Raw genomic sequence first — 12,500 nt, forward strand, 5'->3', positions numbered from 1 at the left:
GGAATCACGGGACAGGAAAAGAATAAAAGAATCATCAAGAACTAAAACACGCTGCTCAGCCATTGAATAATAGCAACGGTAAAAGGAAAAGAGAGTACTTGCCTAAAAATTGCTGAAAATTGGTTCAAAAAAGCGATGAGAACAGCGTGATGGCAAGCGATTGAAAGGGGGTGAGCGCATGGAAAAACGCGCTTAAGAACGATATCGTCCGGAACGCCCTGAATTCTGATTGGCTGGAAATAAAATAGGCTTAGAGCTTGCCGCCTTAGCCTGCAAACCGATATCTAAGCAATACCTTGCCATAAAATCTCATTATGATGCCGTCATAACGGTGCCTTTTTGAGTGATATTTAAAGACAATTAAAAAATCCACATAAAAATGACTATAATGAGTAAAATTGAAATATCACATGAATCTTCAGAACATCAATCAATTGATCTTATTTGCCAAATTGCACGTATGTTTTAGACTAGAAATAAGAACCTGTTTCAAATCTTACGGTCAACAGGCTCTTGTTTCGAGGGAGTCTAAAGGACAATTTTTTGGCAAACAGGTTCTTAAAAATTGGTTCTTACTTGCGGGATTTTACTTTATTACATTATTATTTCCAAGTTTGAATACATTGAGTTTTTTTAAATATCCATTTTGAAGAAATTGGGGTCATTGGTGACCGAAGTGTTTCCACTACATTATGTTAACATTAGAATTAACTTATGAAATGCACCGTGTCAGAAACAGATTGGCTTCAAAGGATGAAAAAATTTTTGTTAAACTTAGTCATCTCAAAAAAAAACAAAAAACAAAAAAACACATTAGATAGGGTTTTCCCAGGGTCCCTCTTTTTTACGCGTGAAACTTTCGACAAACTCTCGTCAACTCTCGCTCTCGTTTGGCCAACTCACGATCACTCTCAAGAGTTTCAACTCCCGGCGTCAACTCTCATCAACTCTCTCTCTCGTTTAGGCACGGCTTTACTTGCCCTAATGCTTATCAGCGTTCATCTTTGGAAATTCGTATCATGCTATCATTTTGATAAATACTATCCATGTAAGGGCCAAAACAAAAGCCTTCAGGACGTCTTTTTTCACTCATGTCTTTAACTGGTCACCAAAGAACGTATGTTGACCTTTTAAATTCTGGTTCTTAAGTGTGATTTCAGTTTGTCTTGAAAACGGTTATCTTTGATTTCATGATAAATAATTGAATGTACTGTAGTCTTAACTGAAAACGTTCTAGTATAAAAAAGAAATAATGTTTGCCAAAAAATAAATACTTAAGTGGCAGTCCCGCTAAAAGCGGTCCTCTCGATTTCGTGACCAAAAATAGTTTTCCTTTATTTTTTGTCAGTGAAGAGGCTCTGGTACGCATATACCAAAATCGCTATTTTTGTTTTTAAATTCTTTTTCTAAGCTCTGCTACAAGCCAAAAACGAATTGAGCCCATCGCGGCGTCTCGGAGGTTGTTAGAAAAACTAAAATTGTCGGATTTTGAGAGGCGCCCTGCAAAAAAACGAATGGCTGCAAGAAAAATCTGTTTAAGTCAGTTTTCTTAGTTTACTATAGATAGTTCACAGACAAAATGTAAACATCTTTAATAAAAAATTGAACAAGCTAGAGTAGTTCAAAGACGTCCTATTCTGCTAGTTTAATTTAATCCCGGAATGTAATGAAGTTTTGAAGGAAAATATCTCAAACGTTACGGTCTAAATCTGATATAAAAATCACATTGAGGTAAAGTTCTAAACTTATTTTACCGATTTATAACTTCAAACGTGCGGGTATCTCCTGAGATCACAAGCGATAAGAGATCAAAATCAGCAAACAATGCTTGTCTGCATAAATTATCGGCCAGTGTCAGAGGTCATGATTCTGTGACTTTTTAAATTCGCAAAACGTTTGTTTTAAGGCAAAATTTCGCCTGAAATGCCAGCAATGAATTCCCAAAGGCCTTTAGAATGCTTGTGCCTTTAAAACATAAAGCCAGAACTAATTGCGTCAAGTTCAATTATTTCATGAGCGGGCCGACAATGGAGAAAGTAAATTACGGTTGCTCTGGACAAAAGTCTTTCATGAGTGCCCGATGATTAGTCTATTTTTTGCCATTGTTTCTTTGTTTTAAGATAAATTAAGGTTAAAATAGGTGGGGGAAACAGAATTCAAGAAAAAATAAATTTTAAGCTCAGCATCAAACCGCAAAACGTGAACTGTTACAGATCAAAGATACTTAATTGAAAAATTAGATTAATGTTAGTTGCTATAAAATGTACGTTGCAATGAAAGGTCTTCATAGAAACAATTGGTTTTCGAAACATCATTTTATTGAGTTTTGGAGCATTCTTTGACATTTATCTGGAAGCATTAATTCACGTGGGATGCTTATGTAGGTCAGCGGCAGCCGCTTGGCACGGTATAACTGCAGTGTGAAATTAAGGAATTTGGATTTGGAGTTTTAGATTGAATAATACATGTATGTTACTAGATAGAAAACGTGGCTTATTTTCAGGGCTACCAAGAAAAATATTATTTCTTTCCTAAAATCACTACCGTAAATTTAAAGTTGACAGAAAGCAATATCACTTCTTTATTGCCTCAAGATGTCCTTTCATAAATTTAGTTCCGGCTCCATTTTTAGTTCCCCGTTCTATCCTTTCCTTTACAAACATTCTCAAAAACCGACAACAAGTGCGTCAAAACAAAAGAGTTAAGTTTGGGAAAGGGCAGATAGTGAAAATGGCTGCATGCTTTATGAAAAACAAAGACAGCAGTGGGTGTGGGGAGTTCAGAGGACAGAAATCCCTAAGATCGCTTCTGGAATGTACCTCTGATATTTCCAGTCATCTGAATCGCTGTAAAAGTGGCACCAGTTTTGCTGGCGATTATGTAGCTGCGCTCTAAAAGAGTATTATTATTATTATTATTATTATTATTATTATTATAGTATAAGGATCGAGGAAAAGCAGAGGAACTTCGGTATTTCAATCAACCAATCAGGGCATCATTTACCTCAACGGCTGTCCTATTTAGAATATCGAAGTTCCTAAATGGTTTGGTCGATCCTTTTACGATGCTATCCAGGGTCGAAAATCTGAGTTTTTCTGGTACAAATAATTTGCCTGCGAGAGTAAACTTAGTAGGGCCATAGTCGAGGACGTCTTCTAACGGAATGTAGTAAGTTTTGTCTGAGATTTTTCTCGAATTTGAATTCAGATTGCTTTGAAGTGGTGGTCAAAATTAGTTGCTGTCTTTACTTTTTATTCACACACACTCAACCGCTACAAAATAATCCTCCCCAAAGCTATCCAAAGCCGTAGTCATTCCACTTTATTTGTAAATAGAACGCAACACGAGGCAAAAATATTTTATCGTCATCTTTATTTTAAACCATATGAGTTAACTAGAGACGATACAATAATTTATCCGTGTCAACACAACTGAAAGTCAACACACACGAGTTTAAGATGGTTAGCCTGTGCTCATTTATGGTCGAACTTGCACAACACACGTGGTCTCCAGTCGAGAAAACACTTTGGACTTTGACCTTTGGCATGGCAAGCACTCCATTTGAAAGTCAGGTGCCGTCCTGTTTCCGGTATTTTATATTGAAATATACTTCATTAATTAATTATTAGTTATTGCATTTTCAGTTTATAAATTTTCAATTTTATAATAAGTTATCTTCTAATATCAATTTTCTTGGTGGTTCCGGCAGGTTCCGGGTGGGTTCTGCATTTTACATACACCCGACTGTAAGAATGAGTCAGTGAAACGAGTCGCAAACAATTCTTATATATCAGTTTGTAATTCTGTTAAAAATCATCAATGCCCATTATGTCGCAGTTAGATTTAATGACGCTCTCCACGAGCATTTTTTTTTCTCTTGTACAGTTATTAACTGTTGAAATTTCTTTTGGTTTGCAGCATCGTGAAGGCAGTTACTGAATCAGACTCTTAAAGTGGTACTACGACCAAAAAACAATTTTGTTTTTCCTTTGGATTTCAAAACTATGTTAACTAAACACTAACTCACCCAAGTTTTAACTTCTGGTTTTAAAAAGACACCTGTTTATTTTCGCTGGAATTTTCTTATTTATTGGTCCGCCATTACTAACTTTAAAATTTTGAGAGAGCTGGGTCGAGGAGAAAATGACGTCAAACACTCACTAGTTTAAGAATGCAATGCGTGTGTACGCGGCCTAATTAGTATGCAGCACGGGAGTTTCGGGCTTTCAGACTTTTGAACCCGTGTTTTGCATATATAATGAATTGCGTTTACACGCTGAAATTTTAAGCTAGTGAGTAAATGACGTCATTTTCTTTAGATCCAACCCTCTGAGGTCCAATCGGCCAGTTTTGAACGTGAGTAATGGCGGACCATGAAATCCAAAACTTACACTCAAAATAAACAGCTTTTGGATAAAACTCAAAGCTCAAAATTTTGCCAGTTAGGTGTTAAGCGAACACGCTTTCAAAATCTGAAGAAAAAAAGGAAATGATCTTTTGATCATAGTACCACTTTAAACTGTGTCGTTTATTTGAATAATGTACTCGCCAACTACACTTCCCGGCAGCCTTTGTCACTTTGGCTGCTTTTGTTTAGGCATTCTTTAAACAACACGTTTTAAAAAGAGAAATACATTTATTTATTTATTTATTTATTTATTTATTTATTTTGTAATACTAAAGAAATGAAATACTCCGGGAACGTTCAAAGTCGTGAGTTCTTCCCCATGTTATCCAGGGCTATTAAGCCGACTCCCATCGATGATGAAGGAACCTGTGATAACCCTCTTTTCATGTGCCCCGTGTCCGGTTGTTCCATTGAGTTCGCTACGTCAGAGGAACTTCAGGACCACATCCATTTTGGTCAGCACGACAAGAAATTAAAGTAGGCTCCGAGAGCTTGCATGATAATCTGAGGCGCGATTGGGCAGAAACGTTTTTGTCTGTAACACTTGAATCCAAATTGTCTTTGTCCACTGGAGAAGCAACGGGCTGTGAGCAAGTAGGGAATGAACCTTGTGATTTGGGCTGGGCACTGCAAAAGCCGAGAGGAGGAGGTACTAGATTTCCCGAAAATGTAAAAAGCTACCTCACAGCAAAAGGCCGATCCAGCGCAAGTGGCTGCTGACATGCGGGTAGAAAGAAACAGTGAAGGACAGCGAAAGTTTCAAAGAAGTGAATGGTTGTCGAAGGCTCAAATACAAGGTTTCTTTTCACGGCTTGCAACCAGCAAAAGGCGAAAATCTTCACAGGAATGCGGGGATGATGACCATGACGGCCTTGTTGAAGAGGAAATGGCAAACCTTACCGAGAAAGACAGGCAAATGGCCGTAGACAAGGTTGTCACCAAAATAGGACTTATTCACCCAATAACGTATGACGGCTATGGCATTTGCGAGCTCATCAAATCAGATGCACTCTCTTAATTTAATGTAGCTACATTAAAGGCCATCTGTGTGTACCTCGACCTTCCTTTTAGGGTTAAGGACGTGAAGGCCATTTTAATTTACAAATTAAAGGAAGCGGTCAAGGAATATGAATGTCGCAAGTAGAATGTTAGTAATGGAATAGTTTTAGAAGATCGTCTGGTGTTAGCGAATGTTTATGAATAATTATGTCCTAAACGGGATTCTTTTTGCGGCACGTGTGGTATAAAATTAAGACGCATGTTAAAGTTGCGTTCAGAACAAAAGAGTAAACATATTTGGCGTAGGAAATTGGTACATAGCCATAGATGAACAATATTGTGTTGTTGCCTGTAGGAGTGAACTAGTATCTGCGCGAATTATGATTAGTACCCTGGCAAACTGAGGTAGAAGGGTGGGTGGGTTGCCTTTCTAATGATATCTAATCCCCAGGTATAGTATGCTGTGATTTAGTCAAACAGGTTTTCAAATAATGGATACAAACAAAAATGTAGCCGCACAGATAGACTAAGTGTCTTACAGCTTTTGACATGACGTCACGTCAGTTTGCTGGTTATGTTGAGTCAAAAATGTGTATTTCAAGGAGGAAAAGCTATTGAAAGTAGGGTCAATTTTTCTGTAGAGGAAGAGTGAATATTATTCTCGCAAAATTTTTTTGGTTGCAATAAAGAGAGAGAGAGAGAGAGCACTTTGTCGCATGATGTATATGTTTACTCCGGTCGGTTTGGCCGATTGTGAAATTTAACGAAAAGCTACAACCAAAGCGTTACTCTCAACTGGCTGGATAAATGTCTTTCATCAAAACCTTAAGAGAAGGTAATCTCAATTAACCTTCTTTTTTACTGTCAACAGTTAAAAGACAAGTTTGATTTTTTTTGGCGTTAAATCGTATTTGTCAGCATGATGAACGTTTATTGCACCGCAGGTGAGATTCACTAGTCCGGCGGATATGTGCATATTTGAGGGAAATCGTGCACTTTGTGAAGAAATCACCAAATTTTGCACAAAGGTAGCTTAGGATACAATGAAAAATCTCTGATATAGTGCCACCGCTAAAAATCTTGTTAAGATCATTTAAAGTGGTACTATGATCAAAAAATCATATCCTTTTTTTCTTCAGATTTTGAAAGCGTGTTCGCTTAACACCTAACTGGCAAAATTTTGAGCTTTGAGTTTTATCCGAAGGCTGTTTATTTTGAGTGTAAGTTTTGGATTTCACGGTCCGCCATTACTCACGTTCAAAACTGACCGATTAGGCATCAGAGGGTTGGATCTAGAGAAAATGACGTCATTTACTCACTAGCTTAAAATTTCAGCGTGTAAACGCAATTTATTATATATGCAAAACACGGGTTTAAAAGTCTGAAAGCCCGAAACTCCCGTGCTGCATATTAATTCAGCCGCGTACACATTCTTAAACTAGTGAGTCTTTGACGTCATTTTCTCCTCGACCCAGCTCTCTCAAGATTTTAAAGTTAGTAATGGCGGACCAATAAATAAGAAAAGTGCAGTTAAAATAAACAGGTGTTTTTTTTAAATCAGAACTTAAAACTTGGATCATTTAGTGTTTAGTTAACATAGTTTTGAAATCCAAAGAAAAAAAAGAAATCTTTTTTTGGTTGTAGTACCACTTTAAGTGGTTATTTTGCATGAAAACGAGGCTAAAATCATAAAATACCTATTTTGCCAATCATGTGAATATTAACACCGTTTGATACACAGGTTTTCCTTGCTTTTTGTTATTATAACTTCATTTGCTAACCCAGCTCCATGTTCCTCTCATCTATGATCACCTGTGATCTTGTAAATTCTGAATTACCTTGACCTTGACCTTCAGTCACTTTTATACAGCACATACAAAAAAGTTCTTGCCATTACGTTTTGGTGAGGTACTTCACATAACTTTAAAATGGACATTAATGGGGAAGTTACAGGTCATAAAGAGATGCTACAATAATAATAGGCGGTTTGGAGAACTTGTTGGCGAAGCTAAGCGCCGTGACATGGTGGCACTAGAAGCTAAATATCACAAAGCATGCTTAACAACACTGAGCAACGACAACAAGGTCAAAAGCGGCGAAAGTTGATGACGACGAAAAAACTGACTCACGGAATTGTCCTTGCAGAATTAATTTCATACATAGAGGAAAGTCGAGCTGAAAGTAAGAGTGTTTTAGTGTTTAAGATGACAAAGCTGTCGGAAATGTACACATCCAGATTAAAGCAACTTGGCATTGTTCAACCAGGCGCTCTGCATTCAACTAGACTAAAGGATAGGATACTAGCAAGTATTCCTAGTCTACGAGCCTACAAACAGGGTCGGGATACGTTGTTGGCTTTTGATAGCGACATTGGAACAGCACTACAGCAAGTCTGTGAAGATGACAAAGACACTAATGCAAACTACCTTGCAAAGGCAGCCACTATTGTTAGGAAGGAAATTTTGGCTACCAAGTCTACTTTTAAGGGGACATTTCAAAGACAGTGTCAAGAGAACTCAGTTCCATCATCTCTGGTGTCTTTGGTAAAGATGATTTTGTATGGGCCAAACATTGCCCAACATTGCACTCACTGTTGCCCAGTTACTTCAGTTCAACTGCTTTTTCCGTCGCCGTGAAACAAATTCAAATTGTGGTCGCCATAGTAAGGACCGAGAAACACCTGTGCCTCTTTACGTTGGTCTGACTGTCCATGCACAAACGCGCAGACGAGAACTAGTGGACACTCTTTTTAAATTGGGCATATCGATTTCCTATGATCGTGTTCTTGGCATCTCAACGGAGATTGGAAACTCCGTCTGTCGTAGATTTGAAGAGGATGGTGTTTTGTGCCCCATTAAACTACGAAGAGGCCTGTTTACAACTTCAGCCATAGACAACATCGACCACAACCCCAGCTCAAACACGGCCCAGGGTTCGTTTCATGGAACTAACATTTCCCTTTTCCAAAATATATCTGAAGGTAATCCAGGATGTGAGCGAGAGGCGATCGTCATGGCAAATGATACTGGATCAGTTACTAAATCAATTTGTTCTTTGCCAGAATGGTATGCGGAGGTACCCCCTGCTCTTCTGCGAGGCGAAAGAGCACAACCACCAGACATGGGTAGACCCGAAGGTGCCGATGGCTGTTTTCTATCAAGGGCAATCACTGACGAATATGAATGGGTTGATCAAGTGAAGATATCAGTAAATCAAGAATAATATCAGGGAGAGACACCAGTAGCTTGGGCAGCACATCATGCCAACTTACAGCCAAAGCAAGCAGTAATGCCAGCAATAACATCGCTGCTTCCTTTTTTCCCAGATGAAGCTAAAAGTGTGCACATGATTCGCCACTCGATGGACGTGATCAAGAAAGCCACAGAATACCTCAACCCTGGCCAGGTCCCAGTCATAGCAGTTGATCAACCCTTGTTCACTGTAGCCAAGCAAATATAATGGAAGTGGCCTGAGTCCCATGGCGAGCAACACTTTGTTTTCATTCTTGGAGGACTTCTTACAGAGATGGCAGCCCTTTCAGTTCTCGGTAACTGGCTAGAAGATAGAAGAGGCTTCCACAGACCTATGCGCGCCTTCTCGATGGTGGATTTACAGTACAGAAGTGTTTTCAGCCATCGCCATTGACCAAGCACATGAACAGAATACTGCTATGGTGAAGGGTCACGGGGGAGCTGTTGGGCTGACAGAAAATCCTGCCGCTCTACGGCGCTGGATGATTTTTGGTACAGAAGTTGCAAGGTTGATAGCAGAATTTGAAGCTTCCTCAGACACAGCATCACGAAGAGGCAAAAGGCACCCAACTATCTTTCACTAAGGATGTGAAGTCTTTAATCTCGGTCATCGATGACATGGGAAATTCATTCACTGATGAAAGTGGAGATCTTCTCGTTCTTGATACTAAAAATTTAGCTGATGCTTCTGTAGTGAAAACAGTAGAAGAGATCGAAACACTTGGACAAGAACAGTTTGAAACATTCGTCAAGCAGAGATTAAGTGAAGAAAAAACAAAGAACATGCATGATCCTATTAAGAAGAATAACCTTCCACTGTTCAGAAGTCCTCACCAGAAAGAACCATCCAAAGACAAGCAGCAAATCACAACTTTTAAGAGTGACTGTGCACTTTTCTCACGGCTGTTTATCTCGTGTCAAACAAGAGAAGGAGACTTGGACGTTTTTTTTTTAAACATGAACACCAAGGTTGTCCACCATCAATATCACAAAATGGAAAGCTTCGTCTTCCAGGAAAGAAATCCGACCTGACAGACTGCATTCAATCACTTTCGCAGCCTCGAACCAGTGCCCCGACACCAATAGATGTAGCTATAATTGATGGTGCAGCAGCTATTAACATGCTAAAACCAACAAATACAGTAAAAACATTTCAAGAGTATGCAGATCTGGTGTTCATTCCATATGTCAAGGGCCAGCTGCAGCATGTGCAAAGCCTTGACATCATATGGGACGAGTACGTACCAGACAGTTTGAAAGCAACGACCAGAGAAAAGAGAGGACGTGGTATTCGCCGGCGTGTTCAGTCTTTGACAACTTTTCCAAAAAACTGGAAGGAATTCCTGCGTGTAGATGAAAAGAAGAAGGAACTATTCAGTTTTTTAGCAGAACAGATTCCTCCTGTAGAGTTCGACGATGGGAAGCAAGTCATTACCACGAAAGGAGAACAGGTTCTTTGTAGTCTACTGCGGTTTGACGGTTCTAGCCATACTCCATGTAACCACGAGGAAGCAGACGCCAGAATTCTGTTCATGCAGCAGATGCGTCGAAAGCAGGACACAAGAACATCGTCATACGTACTGTAGACACTGATGTCGTTATCATCTGCATTGGCATGACCCAGAAGCTTAACATCAATGAGCTGTGGATTGCCTTTGGCAGTGGTACTAGTTTGAGATAACTAGCTGTTCATGAAATTGCATCTCGTCTTGGTCCTAAAAAGACAAGATCACTACCCGTGTTTAACGCTTTTAATGGCTGTGATACTGTTTCTTGTTTCTCTGGGAAAGGGAAGAGACTGCATGGATCACGTGGATGGCCTATGAAAAAGCAACTTCGGCATTCCTTCAATTGTCCAACAACCCAGATGATGTGAGTGAAGAATGCCTGAGAAAGCTAGAGCGATTCGTTGTTCTTCTGTATGACCGCACCAGTACCAAAATGCGCGTTAACGAGGCACGCAAGCAGCGGTTTTCACAGAAGGCAAAGTCTATTGAATCTATACCCCCAACGCAGGCTGCTCTTATCCAGCATACTAGAAGAGCAGCATACCAGGGTAGACATTGCTGGGGTCAAGCAATTGTTCCAGTGATGAACTTGCCATGTCCAAGTCAATGGGGATGGATGAAGACTGATTTTGGCTGGAAGCCCCTCTGGACCACATTGCCAGACGTATCATCATCTTGTGATGCATTTATAAAATGTCGCTGCAAGAAAGGTTGCAGGTCTAACTGCTCATGCATCCAAGTGGCTCTTAAGTGCACTGCACTTTGCACTTGTGGTGGAGACTGTGTAATAGATTGATTACGCTTATCAAGGTTGGGGGAATAACTGATTAACTGAGACTTGCTATTTTATATAATACCTCCGCTGCAAAAGTCATGCGAAAGCTTCGAATTCATAGTACTGAAAAAATCCAAGATGGCCGCTATTGTTGCAACCTGCAGTTACTGTACTATCACAAGTCATTCAAACACCCCTCCCCTTTTCTTTAATTAATTTGGGAACAATATTGCTGAGGTGTGAAGTATTTAATATAAGTAGCGAGAAGACTTAAGGTGGCTCAAAATTTACAATTTCCAGCACATTCCAAGACTTAGATTTTGATGTGTCAATTTTCAAAAATTTAAGGTGGCCCTGAACCCCATATACAATTTTTTTTTAAACTTTGCCAAAAGTCGCATCTTATCCCGATTATCAAAATTCTGTAATAAGAAAGGGTTTCACCGTTCCGGTTTTGAAATATAAGCGCTTAAAGATGAAATTAAGGGTGTTGTTAGTGGGTCATTGTGTTGCTATGGTAACCTATTGTGTAACGCAATTAATACCAACGTGTTCTCCAGTGATTGGGCAGTTTTTTTTATACCACGATTGTAGCATCAATTGATAAAGAGTGGTAATTATGACCCATCAAAATCTAAGTCTTGGAAAGTGCTGAAAACTGTTTTAAGCCATCTTAAGTTAACTGCAGATGGCCCCTCTTTTCGAGGTCACGTGATTTGCTTTTAAATACTGAGACTTTCTGAAAGTGCTTTAACTGCTCAAACCAATGAAAACACCTCCTAACTAGTGTTGTTGTCTTATAATCATTGACATGTGTTACATGTGAAGCAAACCTAAAGTCAGATGAAAAGACAGTACAGTCGTGAAGGTCAAGGTCATGACGAAAATTACCTTGTCGTGTGTAAAAAAAAACTTATAAGTTCCTGTGTTGTATTGTTAGTTGATGATATCATGACGTCAAATACAAAGTAACACCAACGTAATTTGGAACATTTTGAATTAATGTGATAGGCCAGAATGGGCATCTTGTTAGTCTAGCCTCGCTTTCATGCATAAAGACCCCTTAAATGGCCTAGACCTAATTTCTGTCAATGGCTCCATTCCAAAATCTCTTGAGACTGCCATAAACAACCTCTGTGCAAAATTTGGTGCTTTCTTTACAAAGTGCAGCATTTTTCACATATCCGCCAGACTACACCTTGAAATTGAGGAAAGGAATTAAAATTTACGTTGCTTTTCTAAAATGTTTTTTTTTTTTATCATTATTCTTGATGCTGAGAGAACTTGAATCAAATGCTGATTTAGATATGAGATAGAGCATTCCAAAACGTTTGTTCATAGTGTTGGTAGTTACAAGTTATGCCCGAAAGTTAATCATGTTGATTATTACTCTTGAATTCATCTCTATTAAGGATCTCTTTGGATTCAGAAGTAGTTAAAGAAGCTTGATAACTTCCTTTTAGAGGTTGCAGACGAATTTAAGCGTCATAAGAGGCAATTTTTGGAATTTTAAATCTGTAGAATCGTGACACCTGTCACGGCTTTTAATTATGCAAATT

General features: G+C 39.0%; 1 protein-coding gene across 1 annotated transcript in view; it reads right to left on the reverse strand.

The window, feature by feature from the left end:
• Positions 1 to 12,500, reverse strand: part of LOC138055634 (neural cell adhesion molecule 1-like) — a 36,671-nt gene that overhangs the window by 18,925 nt on the left and 5,246 nt on the right. The window lies entirely within an intron of this gene.

Source organism: Montipora capricornis, chromosome 7 (genome assembly GCF_036669925.1).
Source record: "Montipora capricornis isolate CH-2021 chromosome 7, ASM3666992v2, whole genome shotgun sequence".
In the NCBI taxonomy this organism is placed as follows: Eukaryota; Metazoa; Cnidaria; class Anthozoa; order Scleractinia; family Acroporidae; genus Montipora; species Montipora capricornis.